Source organism: Heptranchias perlo, chromosome 20 (assembly GCF_035084215.1).
Source record: "Heptranchias perlo isolate sHepPer1 chromosome 20, sHepPer1.hap1, whole genome shotgun sequence".
Classification (NCBI taxonomy): domain Eukaryota; kingdom Metazoa; phylum Chordata; class Chondrichthyes; order Hexanchiformes; family Hexanchidae; genus Heptranchias; species Heptranchias perlo.
The window spans coordinates 14,351,383-14,369,214 of NC_090344.1; the positions used below are offsets into that span (position 1 = coordinate 14,351,383).

General features: G+C 44.0%; 4 non-coding genes across 4 annotated transcripts; 2 read left to right on the forward strand and 2 right to left on the reverse strand.

The window, feature by feature from the left end:
• The first annotated feature begins 2,777 nt into the window (after nt 1–2,777).
• trnat-agu (transfer RNA threonine (anticodon AGU)) lies at nt 2,778–2,851 on the forward strand. The gene has a single exon. It is a non-coding gene; the product is annotated as a tRNA-Thr (tRNA).
• Nucleotides 2,852–7,031: 4,180 nt separating this feature from the next.
• On the reverse strand, nt 7,032–7,114 carry trnas-uga (transfer RNA serine (anticodon UGA)). The gene has a single exon. It is a non-coding gene; the product is annotated as a tRNA-Ser (tRNA).
• A 6,119-nt stretch (nt 7,115–13,233) lies between these two features.
• On the forward strand, nt 13,234–13,307 carry trnan-guu (transfer RNA asparagine (anticodon GUU)). Its single transcript has one exon. It is a non-coding gene; the product is annotated as a tRNA-Asn (tRNA).
• A 4,261-nt stretch (nt 13,308–17,568) lies between these two features.
• trnat-agu (transfer RNA threonine (anticodon AGU)) lies at nt 17,569–17,642 on the reverse strand. The gene has a single exon. It is a non-coding gene; the product is annotated as a tRNA-Thr (tRNA).
• Between the last annotated feature and the right edge of the window lie 190 nt (nt 17,643–17,832).

The window sequence follows — 17,832 nt, forward strand, 5'->3', positions numbered from 1 at the left end:
TAAGCGTGCCATGCGGCACTTTATCAAACACCTTTTGAAAGTCTATACGCACCACATTAACTAAATTGCCCTCATCTATCCTCTCTGTTACCTCATCAAAAAACTCTTACAGGTTAGTTAACCACGATTTGCCTTCAACAAATCCGTGCTGCCTTTCCCTAATCAATCCACCCTCGTCCAGGTGACTGTTAATTCTGTCCCGGGTTATCGTTTCTAAACGTTTCCCCACCACTGAGGTTAAACTGACTGGCCTATACTTGCTGGATTTAATCGTACACCCTTTTTTTGGCAAGGGTGTAACCTTTGCAATTCTCCAGTCCTCTGGCACCACCCACATATCTAAGGATGTTTGTAGATTATGGCCAGTACCTCCGCAATTTCCACCTTTAAATCCCTCAGCAACCTAGCATGCATCCCATCCGGACCTGGTGGTTTATCCACTTCAAGTACAGCCAGCCGTTCAAGTGCCTCTTCTTTTTCAATTTTTAGACCATCCAGTATCTTAACTATACCTTCTTTTGCTGAGACTCTGGCAGCATCTTCTTGGTAAAGACAGATGCAAAGTACTCATTTGGTACCTGGGCCATCCCCTCTGCCTCCATGAGTAGATCTCCTTTATCGGGCCTACTCGGCCTCTCCCCTCTCCTTACTACCCGTTTAATGTTTACATGCCCGTCGAAAACTTTTGGATTCCCTTTTATGTTGGCCGTCAGCCTATAGTCATATTTCTCTTTGCCTCTCATTTCCTTTTTCACTTCCCCTCTGAACTCCCTAATTTCGGCCTGGTGAATGAGCGCATAAAAAAGTTAGCATTTCTTTCAGCCGGAAACAGAAAGTTACTGGTTGATTAATGACGATTTGAACAAGTATTCGTCTTTTTTACAGAGTTTAATCAGTTTTGACAAGTTAATACAGTGAACTAATACAGTAAAGTATTTTGTAAAAGTTGAATTCCTGATCGGGAACCGCCTCAGACAGCGCATTACTGCCCATCCCTGGGATACAAGATAATACCGAAGCTTTGACAACACATCGCAGGTCCCGCTGCAAAGACACAGCTTGCCAGCTGTTCAGCAATTTGGAACCTGGATAGGGAGTTAAACGCTGAACCATCATCTCACTACCCACTTTAGTCTGATACTCCACCGACTGAGCGACCCATGCTCGATACTACATAAGCTCCCATCGTACGTATTCATGGGAGGTCTCTGAATTATCCCTGCAGCCGTCGAGCAAGGGTGTGGTCCGTTTGATAAAATTCTCAGTAACGTGTTGAGGAGAATCCTTGTTCCTGTTAAACATGATGTAAGAAACATGGGCAGTGAACTCGTGAGTTTATAATTCTTCTTGTTTGTGCCAAATGTCTTGTCATTCGTTAGCAGCAATTAAAATCACACTTTACCCAGCGGCTCAAAAGCTGAACTTGTCCCACACGGGAGCTGGAAAAGGCCTCACGAACTTTCAGCGTATTAACATCTGTGAGCTGAATAATTTCACCCGTTACACAGTGAAAGCAGGCAGAATATTTCCCTTCCAAATTTTCCCCACACGACACTTCCAACCGATGAATATCGGCTTAACGAAAAGAAGAATTGTTTGTTTGGTTCTTTAGATTTAAAGATCTTGTACCGGCCCCTTTGCCATATGAGCTGCCGCTAAAAGCCCCCTCTCTCCCCATGAACAAATAAACTGGCACCTCCTATTGCAAGACGGTAGACCAGAGGAACTCAAGTGCCCACATGGGAACACTGAGAAGTAGATGCGTTATGGAACATACCAGTTGTACCTTGAACTCCAGTCAAAATGTTCGGAGTAAAAGGTTTGATTGTTTTAGAAGACGCTCGAACTCACAACCTGGTCATTTCTGGAGCCCATACTGCTATAAATAAGTAACGCACGCTCAATAATTGTGCAACACGAGAGCAGCGCAAAACCGACAGCATCAGCGCTCCTGCCAAACAGCTTCATTTTCGGTCTCTCAATTATCACTTCGAGAACTTTCTCAAACAGAAGCCTCCGATCCAGATGCTCTTCGTTAAATAACAATTCCCGAATCAAGAGAGTTTTCATCGATCATTACTAAAGCATGTACAATTTCCTCACCTGTTCCTTTTAATCCCTGGGATGGTGAACATCAGGTCCTGGAGATTTGTCTATCTTTAGCCTAATTATTTTCTCCATTGCCGTTATTTTACTTATACGAATCCCCGTGATTTATTAACAGTTTTCCTCGTGTCCCTGGGATGTTATCCTCATCCATTTCTGTGACAACTGATGCAAAGTAAAAATTGAGCAAATGCCATTTCCTGATTTTCAATTACAATATCACCTCCATCTGTTTTTAAGCGGCGCAAGTTACTCTAAGCCTCCCTTCTTTCTCTTAACATACTTGTAAAAACGTTGAGAGTTGTCCTCATTTTCCCTCACAAGTTTTTCTCCTGTTCCCTTTTTGCTTCTCTTACGATTTTTTAGTTTCAGCACCACAATAAACAACACTTCGCTGGAAAGTTCGGCTCAATAGTTCTCCAATGTCAGAGCGAGAATTGTCTGAAGCCCTAATTTATTTAATGTAACAAATACAATCACACATAATCATCCATGTATCAACGCACTGATGGATACACAAAGATAAACACAGCGAGAAATCCAGTCAGTATCGGAATGCACAGGTAAACGGACAAGCGAAATGGACAGAGATGAAACGGCCTGAACCCCCAACAGTGAAGTGTCGCTGATAGATATTAGTGAGAGGAGGTGGGGCTACTGCATCATCAATTGGCGCTGTGGCTTAGCTGGTTAAAGCATCTGTCTAGTAAACAGGAGATCCTGGGTTCAACTCCCAGCAGTGCCTTGTGCAGCTTCTTATTTTACGTAATTTGTGGAATTCAGCGACAAAATAACACTGTGGTGTTTGTCTTTTTTCAGGTTTCAGGAGGAAACGGATAGCAAGATGACTGTTCAAAAACGCCCTTTCATTGTCCAGACAGACCTCTCATAGAATGTGCCTGCCACAAGTTAATTTAAGGACACGTTCTTGTTTCTGGGCTCGTTGGGGTGGGGCCATAATTCACGATTTGAGGTTCAAAGTCGGAACTCGTCCAAATTTGGACCTCGAATTGTGATCTTGACCTGCGGTACAAACGTTTGCAAATAGGAAAAATAAGTCCTCTAATCGCTCCACCTGAATCTCCAGGCCCAGATGAAATATATCCCAGGATGTTAACAGAAGCAAGGAAGGAAAAAGCGGAGGCTCTGACCATCATTTTCCAATCCACCCTGCAAAAGGTGTACAATTGTTTAAAAAGGGAAAAAGGGAAAGATCGAGTAAATACAGGCCAGTCAGCCTAAACTCGATGGTGGGTAAATTATTGAGCACAATTCTGACGGAAAGTATGAATCGTCATTCAGAAAGGCACGGATTAATCAAGGACAGTCAGTGTGGATTTGTGAAGGGATGGTCGTTTGAATTGAATTATTTGAGGAGGTATCAAGGAGGATCGATGAGGGTAGCGCGATTGATGTAGTCTACATGGATTTTAACGAGGCTTTTGGCTAAGTCCTGCATGGCAGATTGGTCAGAAATGTAAAAGCCCATTGGATCCAAGGGACATTGGCAAGTTGAATCCAAAATTGGCTGAGTGGCAGGAAGCAAGCGGTTGTGGTCGACGGGTGCTTTTGTGACTGGAAGGCTGTTTCGAGTGGGGTTCCATGCGGCTTCGTACTAGGTCCCTGCATTTCGTGGTACAGATCATTGATTTGGACTTAAATGTAGGGGGCATGATTAAGAAATTTGCAGATGATACAAAAATTGGTCCTGTGGTTGATAGTGAGGAGGAAAGCTGTCGACTGCAGGAAGATATCCATAGAGCGGACAGGTGGAAAGAAAAGTGGCAAATGCAATTCAATCTGAAGAAGTGTGAGGTAATGCATTTAGTCGGGGGGGGGGGCAAAAAGGCAAGGGAGTACACAACAAATATTGTAATTAATTTGCCATTTACACTCCCATTCTGCAATTTTACTAATGTCTTCCTTTATTTTTCGAATTTTTCCTTTATATTAACTACAGCTCGCAATTAGGTGTCCTCCCTAAATTTTGAAATTGTACTTCCGATTCCCGTGTCCAAATCATGAATGTAAATTTTGAACAACAGTGGTCCCAGCACCGATAAATTGTGAACAGCAGTGGTCCCAGCACCGATAAATTGTGCACAGTGGTCCCAGCACCGATAAATTGTGAACAGCAGTGGTCCCAGCACCGATAAATTGTGAACAGTGGTCCCAGCACCGATAAATTGTGAACAACTGTCGTCCCAGGAATTTTGATCTTGAACTGCAGTTGAAACTTTTGCACAAAAGAAAATAACGTCCCCAAATCGTCCCACGTGAATCTCAAATGCTTTGGGAAGAAGTTCAATAGAAACAATCAGGACTTTAAAGGCACCTCAACGACCTGAACTTTCGTTGAATGAATTGTGTTCGCCATTGCATTCGACCGTGAAATCGCTCTTGACTTTCATCTCATTGAAGCAGAGTGTGGCCGCTTTGCATCTGTGATCATGTCGGTGGCGTGTTTACATTTGATATTGATCGCTTCCAATTTGTAAAATTTCATCAATCGTCAGGAAAAATAAACCAAGAATCGAATTGTCCCTCTAAGTGATGAACTGAAGGGATTGGTGATCCAAGCAGATCTGGAAAATGCGTGGTGCAATCGGTCAGGAGTTCCAAATCCACCCTCCAGCCACTCGGCAATTATATTGAATGAACTTTACTCTGGCCCAGTGTCGCCGCACTGAAATCGAGTATTTCTCCGGCATGTTTTACTTCATAGTTGCTGGTTTAAGAGTGAAGACTGGCTGGTTGGATTTTCACTCCTACAAGCTTTAATCATTCATTTTTCACTGACTGTAGACAGTTTTTATATTGGTCGCTGCAATCTCAAAGTTTAGCCCAGTGAATTATTGGTTTAGCAGATGATCTCTTCACCTGTTCTCGGCGGTGTTATCCGTTAGCGTGAAAGTTTGATTGTTCGAGCCCTTATTTTATTTTTCCTCAGGATTCATCGTCTCAAAGTTCCAGGGTTTCAACGCATGTGTTGGAATCAAGAAAATGTACCGGAATCATTGCCAGCTGAGCAGGGCTGATATTCCACCATTTACCCTGCGGTCGGGAATCAGGCACATGAATCATATAAAGGAATGGAACATTGGCTTCACGGTAATTACAATTCTCCTTGACAGACAAGCCCCCGAAAGGCCCGAAGGGAGTCCGCATTCGCAGCAGGAGAGCTGGTTCTCTGTGACATGGAGATTTCTGTAGTGAGTGAGACCAGACTGTTCCTATGTTCAGAGAATAAATTTCACACCCTTTATTTTGGAAAAGCAAAACGGTGGGGATTTTTGTCATAGCCCGATGCCTTTCGTGTTGCATCAGATGTTCCTCGTTGCGTTACTTTCATCTTGATCGGAGAACCAGTTCGGGCGCTCCTGTGATAAACAGCGACAATTGCCAGTTAATGTTAAATTTAACAACGACTCCACTGCGTTTTTAATCCCACTCTTAAGATGCAGTCTATAAAATGAAAAAAAAAATCATCACATTCAAAGCATAAAAATCTTATTAAAGTTTTGACTGTCTCTCGGGAACCACGTCAACATCGCCTTCAGTCTGAAATAGAAAGTTATCGATCGATTCATGGTGATTAAAACAGGGATTCAACTACGAACAGGATTTAATTAGATTCATGTAATTAATTTAGTAAGTTCATAACTCTTTTTAAAGTTAATTCCCTGACTGGGAATCGAACCTCGCGGCGGGAAGAGTACCGAATTCTCACCACCAGGCCATTGGGGAGCTCCCAAGATTGCGCACGAGACAAAGTGGAACTGATGACATTAGTTTTTCTTTCGCTCTTTCATAATTCATTCAGCTCTGTGTTTATTCTCAGGCCTCTTATCTCTCCTTCTTTTCAGCTTCTGACTGCGGATATTCCAGTGGCTAAATATGAATAATATAGAACATCTCACAGCCCCGGTATATTTGCTGTTTCTCTGTGCAGTTCTGTGCAAAATCAAACTGTACGCAAATACCGACAGTGCCTCTCTCTCACTCCCCACAGAAGCAGCAGGAGATGCCACTTTAAACTGTCAGTTGCTTCAAATGATTCACGATGGACCTGCGTGACCTTGCAGCTTTCCCAGGAGCTGCATTCGGTGCGTGAATTTTGGAAACGGAAACATGTCCATCAGCAGCTTGTGGGAGTATTTTACCTCACTTTCCATTTCATGTACATGCCTACTTGCACTTGGTGATGTCATTGCCTGAACATCACCTCTGTCGCGATATTATTTCGAACAGAAAATGCCATTTTGTGCGAGCAGTTTGTCTGGCCCGAAAATGACCTGAATTACAAAGGGCCAAGTCGGAAAGGCCGCGTTGCTCTGCTTGTTCGCAGCAAAGAATTTTCAGCGTTTCCTTGGGGTTTAGTGTTTAGGATTCGGCGCTTTCATCACCACGGCAATGGTTCGATTGTCGGTCTCAACATCCGCATATTATACACCCTACCATAAGTGTACTGTACTCAAATTGCTGATTTTTTCATTGTGAGGGGAAGAAACATAAATGTGTGGACATTCATTACGAATTCATCAGCTGGGTTGCACCTTTTCTTTTCCGACCGTCTCAGTCTTTCCATCTTTACCCTTCTCTGCTGGTGTTGCAGGTTCCATCATTCTTCGCTGTTCACGATGCCTGAGAAGTCCATCAGGAGAAAACAGGCAAAGTCAAGAGACAGAGACAGGGAGAGATGAAAACATAGAAATAAATCGTATAAATGTCAAGTTCTGCGAACGAGCAGAATTTAGAATGGAGCTTGGGAGAGATTCCTTCACGTGTCTTGCAATTTTGCAATGGATCATTGGGCTCCGAGTTAAAAGCGTCGTTGGCGATGGAGCACCTCTCTGAGGGAGCGAACAAGGTCCGTTCGTTCAAGTTCAGATTAATTTGAACACTGAGCAAACTTTTAAAAGTAGCGCTGCGAACAGGATTCGAACCTGTGCAGGGCAAACCCCATTGGATTTCAAGTCCAACGCCTTAACCAATCGGCCATCGCAGCTGCAGACATCGATGATGCACAGCTATAAATCAGAATGCGTAGGGTTATCACACGAGATCTGTGACACTTTGTTCTCTCAGACAGGTTTCCAACTGGAAACTTCCAGCTTGTTAATGTGCTGACTTTGCTGTCTCGGTGATAGAATTATCATTTATCACGTGAGAAACCGGGGTTCGATTTCCGGTTCGTTTCGGATTATTTTCATTCTCCATTCATAAGATCGCGTGAATTGTGCGACATTCGCCCTCAGCTTCAATCTGCGCACCATTTGAGACATTTTCCATTCTCCACGTATGTTGCGTCGAAGCTGGGTTGGAAAATCACATTGCAAGTCCAGATTATAATTGCTCGCAGCTGCAAGCGACAAATCCAACACGGTTGCAGAAGAGAATGAAGAAGGTTATGACAGGAGAACCCTGAGACTGTATGTTCTTTTCGATAGGTTTCGAATTGAACACATGCCGCCGGCTGCTGTGCGGACTTTTTTATTTCAGTAATATAATTCTTGCTGTCTGTGCGGGAGACCGGGGTTCGATCACCGCCCACTGGAGGAGCATTTTTCATTCTCCATTCATGAGGTCACGTGAATTGGGATATATTTACATTCAGCTTGAATTTGAACACCATCTTGTGATATTTTCCTTTCTCCATGTGTGTTGTCGTCGACAGAACCTCTGCATTCTGTCCTCCATGCACTGGAATTAAGACAATCCTGCCGACTACACCGCTGACAAGACGTGAGAAGCCAATTAGTGATTTTGAACGAAAAATGGTAACACCGCAGGGCTCGTCCGGGATCTCTCACATAAAAATCAGCAAATCCCCAAAGCGAGAATCATACCCCAAGACCAACGAGCCACTGATAACAGAGGGGTGAAACCAATGCAGAATTCTGTGCCAGCCACAGCCGATCGGCCACCATTCTCTACATCCTATCACTTTTTCTATTCCAATGTACGGCAATGTGAAGACGTACATTTACTATTTCATATCAACAATATTAGCATCTCTTTACCACATTCGTTTCGAATGTGCGAGTTGTAATATCAAGTGAGATTTTGCAGAATGAATTGCTCTAAAGCTACATTGTTGTCTGTCTCGGCATCCGCAGATTATCCACTCTCCCACAAGTATAACAGTGACCACACTTCAAAAATACTTCATTGGCTGTAAAGCGCTTTGGGACGTCTTGATGTCGTGAAAAGCGCTTTGTAAATGCAAGACTTTGTTTTTATACTGGGCTAAAAGGACTGATGATTTCACTATGAGGACGAAGAGACATCAATATGTGGACATTGGCTACGAATTCATCATCTGGGTTGGTCCTTTACTTTTCCTACCGTCTCAGTCTTTCGATCTGTACCGTTCTCTGCTGGTGTCGCAGGTTCGATGAGCTTTGTCCGTTCAATGAAGCCTGAGAAGTCCATCAGGGGAAAACAGAGAGGGACAGAGACAGGGAGAGATGGAGAGATAAAAGTATAGAAAAAAAGCCTGAATATCAAGTTAGCAGAATTTGAAATGAAGCTTGAGAGAGATGGAATCATACACTCATAGAATCGTTACTGCACAGAAGAAGGCCATTCGGCCCATTGAGCCTGCCCCGGCTCTCTTTAAGAGCAATCCAGTCAGTCCCATTCCCCCGTTCTTTCCCTGCAGACCTGCAAATATATTTCCTTCAAATACTTAACCAATTCCTTTTTGAAAGTCACGATTAAATCTGCTTCCACCACCCTTTCAGGAGATGCATTCCAGATTATAACTACTCGCTGATTTAAAACGTTTTTCCTCATATCGCCTTTGGTTCTTTTGTCAACAACCATAAATCTGTGTCTTCTGATTCTCGACTCTTACGCCAACGGGAGCAGTTTCTGTTTATTTACTTTATCTGCACCCTTCATGATTTTGAACACTTCTATCAAATCTCCTCTCAACCTTCCTGCCCTAAGGAGAACAACCCCAGCTTCTCCAGTCTATCCACGTAACTGAAGACCCTCATCTCTGGAACCATTCCAGTGAATCTTTTCTGCATCCTCTCCATGGCCTTCACATCCTTCCTAAAGTGCGGTGCCCAGAATTGGACACAATACTTCAGTTGTGGATTATTGTGAAGTTTCCTTCACGCACCTTGAAGTTTTGCAAGAGGCCATTGGGCTCCCAATTAAAAGGCTCTGCCGCGGTGGAGGATCTCTCTGAGAGAAGGAAATGCGGCCCGTTATCTCCAGTTCATATTTATTTGAGCATTGAACAAAAGTGTAAAAAATGGCGCCGTGAGCAGGATTCCAATGATTCACCGAAAGACCCTGTCGAGTTTTAGATGTAACGGCTTAACCATTCGGCCATCACAAGCAGTGAGTGCTAGGAATGCACGGCTGTAAATCAGAATGCGCAAGGTACTCAGAGGAGATTTGTGAAATTATATGTTGTTTCAAACAGGTTTCCAACTGGACACAGAGAGCCCGATACCATGCAAACGTTGCTGTTTCATTGGTAGAATTTACACTTACCACGCGAGGGAACAGGGTTCGTATTCCCGACCAATTAAGGAGCATTTTTATTCTGCACCTCTGAGATCGCCTGAATTGGGATAAATTCACCTTCAGTTTCAATCTGCACACCGCCGTGAGGCATTTTACTCTCTCCGTGTGTGTTGCGTCGATAAACCGGCTGCATTCTTGCCTCTGGACCTCAAACATGCTCGAGGATTAAATCAATCCTGCTTTCTGCAACGCTGAAAAGAGGTGAGAAAGAAATGAGTGAATCTTCACTGGAAATAGTGAAACAGGAGGGTTCTGGGATTTGAAATGGGGACCTCTCACATATCAAACAGTGAAACGCCCAAAATAAAAACCATAATCCGAGAACAAGGAGCCGTCAGTAACGCAACCGGACAACCAGTTAAAATATCCCTGCGACCCACAACCGATCGCCCATTCATTCAGACCGCTTCTGTCCATCGAATCATAGAATGGTGACAGCACAGAAGGAGGCAATTCGGCTCATCGAGCCCGTGGCGGCTTTTTATGAGAGCAATCCAATTAGTCCCATTCCCCGGCCCTTTCCCGGTGCTCTGTATTTTTCCCCTTCAAATTCCTTTTTTAAGTCACGATTGAATCTGCTTCCACCATCCTTTCAAGCAGCGCATTCCAGATCAGAACTATTCGCTGCGTTATTAAGATTTTCCTCATATCGCCTTTTGTTCTTTTGCAATCACCTCAAATCTGTGTCCTCTGGTTCCCGACCATTCCGCCAATTAAAACAGCTTCTCTTTATTTACTTTATCGGAACCCTTCATGACTTTGAACACTTGTATCAAATCTCCTCTGAACCTTCTCTGCTCTAAGGGGAACAACCCCAGCACGAGGCAAATGCGGTCAATCAGCTTGAATTAATTTGTTTGATCATTAAACAGACCTTTAAAGACTGGCCCTGTTTTTGGCATTGTGAGCTAATGGTTTAAATCGCTGGTTTCAATGTCTGGGGCGTTTCTCGATTCGAATTTTACCATTGACAGAATTTCTGCAAATATCCATTTTGACCTGTTCACAGAAAACCCGATTACAGTGCGATGGAGCAGAGGATGTGAAAGAAGCTGAACGTGGAAGTGCAGATATTATTTTCATCACGGGGACAGGTCACGTTTCCACAGGTAAGGATATCTCAACTTAAGATTCTTTCCAGCAGAGTGGGACAGGTGATCAGAGTGACCGGGCTCCAGCGGCGCAATCGGTCCTTATATGAGTTACAGGCTCAGGAAATGCCGGGGTTTTTAATTCGAGTCTCACCAAGGTCAAACAATCCTTTTCCTTGTGAACATTTCGACCGGAGTTGAAGGTACAATTGGTGTGTTCCAAAATTCATTTAATTATCTGAATTGCCATATGGTTCCTCCGGACTACCCGGTTGCAAGAGCAGATCAGATGTTTAGTATTACTTGTTTACAGGAGGGAGGCTGCGGTTTTGTAGAAACAAACTATGATTTTGATCCATCTTCAAATCGTGGGATTTAACTGGAGCTTTAAACCAGAGCCAAAGGCCGCTCAGCCAGGATACGTTCCATCCTACACTTCAGGAGCTAGTTTTACAGGAATAGAATTACTGCAAGCAAGAATTCTACCCCTGAAGCACCAATGCTGCCACGGCAGCAGGATGCATGTGTCCAGTTAGAAATGTGTCTGAAGGAACATGCAGTCTGAGAGAGCCGGAAGTCCAGCAGATTGACTTTCGGTCTGAGCAGGTGTTGAGTCTCCTTCTTGAGAGAGTTTCGCCAATCCAGCTCAGAGTGGTTTAAGAATCATAAATTTGGATGTGACTGGAGCCACTTGTGTAAGATGAAGTGTAGGGGGCAGTTTCACATCCTTGACAGACATTAATGATCCTGTTGCGGTTTTGCTGCAAAATTTCACTTCCCAGCTCCCGAACTGAAATCCAACGCCGTTGCAACTCGAATCAACAACCTTTGAATGGCTTATCAAACAAAACAAGTAGAAGTCCAACACACTCGCCATTGCGTCACAGGGTCAGTTGCCAAAAAATCCCGAATAAAAAGAAAGACGTGTTTCTCCATTCCAGGGGCAAAGTGACAATGGATGTTATTCAAAAAACTGTCCCCTCGAATCTGTCTTTATATATTTTTTTGGAAGGCTTCGATTTTAAAAGTTATAAAATGCCGAAATAAATAAAGTATATTATAAGAATCGAATCCGTGATTAAGGCGTTACAACACACTCTAAGCAACTGAGTTAACCGGCCGTACTGACGGTCTATTAGACATTTTAATTAATTTCTGTACATGTACGCTCGTTGGTAGCGCTTTCTGTACTTGGACCCCTAAATCTCTCTGCTCCTCCACAGTTCCTAGTTTCTCACCATTTAGAAAACATTCTGATTTATCTTTCTTAGATTTAAATTGGATGATCTCGCTCACCCCCCATTGAACTATATTTGCCGCAGTTTTGCCCACTCACTGAATTTATCAATTCCCACTTTTCAACTTCCTGCTTCAATCTTCATGACTTATTGCGTCACCAGAAAGCTGCGTATTCAAATCACGGGGTAACCGTTACTTTTCGAGCTGATCAGATTCTGGATCGTTCCGGGATGAATATTGTATCTGCTTTTTGTCAATAAATAGAACCTTGCTCGAAAGTCTGCTTCCCTGGTTCTCAAATTTCAGGAAGGCGTCTCATTCCGCCCTGGACTTTTGACCTTGACCTGCGGTTGAAACTTTTGCAAAGAGGGAAAAAAAGTCCCCAAATCGCTCCACGTGAATCTCAAACGCTTTGGGAAGACGTTCAGTGCAAACAATCAGGAATTTAAAGGCACCTCAATGACCTGCACTTTCTTGGAATGAGTTTTGTTCGCCATTGCATTCGACCGTGAAATCGCTCCCGGCTTTCATCTCACTGAAGTGAAGAGTGTGACCGCGTTACATCTGTCAGAGTGGAAGTGACGAGTTTGGGGTCGGTGTGGGTCGTTTACAACTTTTGAAATCTCACCAAGCAGCAGAGAAAAAGAATCTTGGAATCAAATTGTCCCTGTCAGTGATGAATTGAAGTGAATATCGCTCCAAGCAGATCTGGACAACTCGCAGTGCAGCCGCACAGGAGTTCCAAATCCACCCTCTCGCCACTCGGCAATCGCATGAACTGAACTTTACTCTGACCCAGTGTCACCGCGCTGAAATCGAGAATGTCTCGGCCACACTTTTTCTGAACATCATGGTTACTGGTTTAAGAGTGAAAACTGCCGTCCGCTTCACTGTAAGTGCAAGAGACATCTTTGTAAGCACCGAGTCGTGTCACAGGCCTGCTCGTTGGACCTGCTCATTTCATCTCATCTCATTTTCAGCAAACCTGAATATTACTGGAATAGAGAATGGCGAATCACAGCTCGATAAATCAATCCTCTCGACCATGAGGGGACGGAGCCTTCCAAAATACAGGTGTTTCATGGCAAGGTGAGTTTAATGTTCAGGAATAATAGAGCACAGATTTTCACTCGTGCAAACTTCACACACTTTATTTTGGAAAAGTAAACTGATAGTGGAGAGAATTTATTTTGATCGCTGCAACCTGAATTTTTAGTTCGTTGAATCAGGAGTTCAACAGCAAACGTGTGCTGTTTCTGTGGCGCAATCGGTTAGCGCGTTCGGCTGTTAACCGAAAGGTTGGTGGTTCGATCCCACCCAGGGACGGTAGGGAAACTTTTATCCTCATGGTCTCGCATTTCCTGGTTCTGATGTTTGTTTTGGCTGCAAACCAAATGCCCGGTTTCGATGGCCAGCTGAGGACGGCCGATCTTCCATCATTTCACCTGTGATTGGCTTCGCGGAAATCTGAATTCTTCTTGATCGACAAGGTCCGAAGGTTGCAGGAGAGCCGCTTCACTCTGACATGGATATTTCTGCAGTGAGTGACGCCAGACTGTTTCCACAATGAATGTCACTCCCTTTTATTTTGGAAACGCAAAATTGTATTCACATTCCGATGGGTTTCAGTTGATTTGTGAGAGATCATGAAAGGATCCTGCAGCATTTCAGTCGCGGCAACAAATCCCTGCATCCGAGTATCTGCACCCTTACACCGGAGTATCTGCGCCCTCACACCGGAGTATCTGCGCCCTCACACCTGAGTATCTGCGCCCTCACACCGGAGTATCTGCGCCCTCACACCGGAGTATCTGCGCCCTCACACCGATAACTCATCAACTGTCCCCAATCATCTTTATGAGCGTCAGGAGACCTAAACAAAACACAACAGTGAAGAAATTGGCTTTATGATTCTTCACTAATGTGCGGACACATTTTTGTTTACGGTACTTTCAGGGAGATTTGGGGAAAGTGGCCGCTGATACTCAGAAACCACTACTTGTTGCTTTCTTTTTTCAGCGGGCTCGTTGGTCGAGGGGTATGATTCTCGCTTCGGGTTTGTTGTTTAAAATATGTGAAAGATCCCGGGTTTAAATCCCGGACGAGCCCTCATTTTCCCCCCCAGACTTTTGATCTTGAGCTGCTGTTCAAACTGGCAGGGTGTTTGGAGGTATCTCAATAATCTCACGTCCTCTGAATGCATTCTACTTGCAATTGCAATTGACCTTGAAACCGCTCTCGGATTTCATCTCACTGAAGCAGAATGTGGCCCCTTTTTGTTTCAGCGTGGAGGTGACGAGGTTGTGGTTGATAACCGCGGGCACACCTGTCCGGACATTGGTATTCAGAATGCACAAAATGTTGTCTCAAATACTCTGTTGTCATCCTGGGAGCTCTAGTTTTCCATGCCCAACCTTTCCTCGAGTAAGAATGTATCCAGTCTGTACCCGAACTATCTCCTCACTCAAAGCCTCCCATTGCTCATTTCCTGTTTTACCTGTCAATTTTTGATTCCAATCCACCTGGACCCGATCCCTTTTCAACTCGCTGAAATTCGCTCTTCCCAGTGGAGTATTTTCATACCTGATTTTTCCTTGCATTTTCCATAACTACACTAAACCTGCTGCAAATGCTCCCCCAGAGAATCATGCTCCACTTGCCCCACTTCTTTCCCCTAAATAAATCCAACACTGCTTCCTCCCTCGTTGGGCTGAAAACATACGGATTAAGAAATTTCTCTTGTGCACATTTCAGGAATTGCTCGCCCTCTTTGACTTTTACACTGCTGTTTCCCAGTCTATATTCTGATAAATGAAGTTCCCTTTGATCACTACTCTAAAATTATTGCATCTTTCTGCAATTTACCTGCCAATTTGCTCCTCTATCTCCTTCCCACTATTTGATCGTCCATAGAATGCATCCATCAGCGTAATAGCTCCTCAATTGTTCCTTAATTCTAAACAAATAGATTATGCCTTTGAACCCCTTAGCAGGGCGACCCTTTCTACCGCTGTAACAGTATTTTTGATCAATAGTGCCTGCTCCCCTCCAGCCCCGCCCCCTCCTTTTTTCCCTGCCTTTCCTGAATACGTTGTAGCCTGGAATATCTAAGTGTCCACTCCTCCGCTTGTTTGAGCCAGGTCTCCATTATTGACATAATAACATAATCCCATGTTACCACTTGTGTCTGCAGCTCACCAACCTTATTTACCAAGTATGCTAAACACAACATCAGGGCATAAAGGTCGGACAAGTTCTAATGCCCAATTAAATGTTCTATACACTAATGTACGTAGCATAAGAAATAAAACAAGTGAATTAGAAGCGTAAATTCAGCTTATAGTGCATGACGTAGTGCTCATCACTGAGACCTGACGACAAACTGGGCATGACTGAGATAAATATTTCAAGTTATGAGCCGTTTGGAAAGGATAGGGACATTGGAAAAGGCGATGGAGTAGCGATATTGATGAGGGATACTATTACTGCATTGGAAAGAAGAGATATCAGTAAAGGTGAGCACGCAGTAGAAAGGCTTTGCGTAGAAATGAGTAACAGAATAGAATACAAGACTTTGGTGGGAGTTGTTTATAGACTTCCGGATAGCAGTGAAAAAGTAACAGGATACACAAAAGCGGACAGGTTGTTAGGGGTCTGGAACTCACTGTCTGAAAGGGTGGTCGAGGCAGAAAACCTCAACTCATTTAAAAAGTACTTGGATGTGCATTTGAAGTGCCGTAATCTACAGGGCTATGGACCAAGTGTTGGAAAGTAGGGTTAAGTTGGATAGCTCTTTTTCGGCCGGCACAGACACGATAGGCCGAATGGCTTCCTTCTGTTCTGTAATTTTCTATGATTCCATGATTCCGTGTGTGGGAAGGGATTCGCTCAGTCATCACACGTGCTGAGACACCAGGGAGTTCAAAAGTGACTGCAGGAGTTGGATTCTGCTGTTAATCCCATCCAGAACTGAACCATTTTCATTCTGACATTTCGGGTTTGTTTCTTCTGATGTTAATAACCCCTATAACTGGGCTGGAGTTTAATTTTCTGGATATCTGTTGAATAAATCAGCTTTGTTTTAAACATCTTGTTGTAGATTTTGGTCTTTCCCACCTGTGTGTTTAGCATCACCTGACTGGAGCTCAGAAAGGACAATCTGGGGGGAGGATCGTCCGATGGGAACAGAACTTCAACCTGGACACAGTCCTTCAGGGCCACACTGAGAGGGGCAAACGGCACTTTGGTCTTTCTTGGCTCTGTTCACTGATAGCAAAGTGGCCGTGCGGCATCCAGTCTAAAAATGACTGTGGTAATTATTCTCTGAAGATTTAACCTCTTTGTCTGACAGTCCTGAGTCGACCATTTAAGGCAGGCGTTAACTCATTTAAAATAAACCCGCTTAAAATAAATGGGGTTATGAATTGTGATTTCTGTGAAGCCAATGTTCGATTCCTTTATCTGATTGATGTGCCTGCTCTCCGACCGCAGGGTAAATGGTGGAATATCAGCCCTGCTCAGCCGGCAATCATCACGGTACATTTTCTTGCAGACAAAACACACATTGAAACCCTAGAACTTTGAGGTGATGAATCCTTAGGGAAAATAAAATTCGGGCTCAAACCATCAAACCTTCGCGTCAAACGATAGCACCACGAGACAGGTGAAGAATTTACCGACTGAACCAATAATTCACTCAGCTAACCTTTGAGGTTGCAGTGACCAATATAACATTTGTCTACTGTCAGTCCAAAATGAATGATTGAAGCTTGCAGGAGTGAAAATCCAACGAGCCGGTCTTCACTCTTAAATCAGCAACTATGAAGTTAAGAGAAACGTGCCGGATAAATACTCGATTTCAGCGCGGTGACACTGGGCCAGGGTAAAGCTCAGTCAATATGATCGCTGAGTGGAGAGGGGGTGGATTTGGAACTCCTGAGCGACTGCACTGCGCATTTTCCAGATCTGCTTGGAGCACCAATCCCTTCAATTCATCACTTGCAGGGACAATTCGATTCTCGGTTTCTTTTCCCCGATGCTTGGTGAAATTTTAAAAATTGAAAGCGACCAATATCAAAGCGAACCTCGTCACCGACATGCTCACAGATACAAAGCGGACACACTCTGCTTCAGTGAGATGAAAGCCCAGAGCGGTTTCAAGGTCGGATGCAATTGTAAGCAAAGCTCGTTCAATGAAAGTGCAGGTCATTGAGGTGCCTTTAAAGTCCTGATTGTTTGAACTGAACTTCTTCCGAAGGTGCTTGAGATTCAAGTGGAGTGATCTGGGGACTTCTTTCCCCTCTTTGCAAAAGTTTGAACCGCAGGTCAAGATCAAAAGTCCCGGGTTAAATTCGGGCTTCGACTCTCGAATCGAGAATTATACCCCGACCTCAACCAGCCCAGAGACAAGAACGTGTCCTTTCATTGACGTGCGACGGTCACATTCCATGAGAGGTCGATCTGAAAATTGAAAGGTCATTTTTGAAGAAACATTTTGATCAATTCTGTGTTGGCTCTCTGAACAAGGACAAACACCACACTGTCTGTTTTCGCATGTCAGATTTACTCAACATCATAAATTACATAAAGGCGCCGCTGAGAGTTGAACTCAGAATCTCCTGTTAACTAGACAAGCGCTTTAACCAACTAAGCCACGGAGCCAATTCCTGGCTGTGGTTTTCACCTCCTCTCATTAATATCTATCAGCCACACGTCACATTCTGTTGGGGGTTCAGACTGTTCCATCTTTGTCTATTTCGGTTGCCCGTTTCCCTGTGAATCCCGATACTGCCTGCGTTTCAGTCTGTGTTTATCTGTGTGTGTCCATCAGTGCGTTGATACACGGATGGAT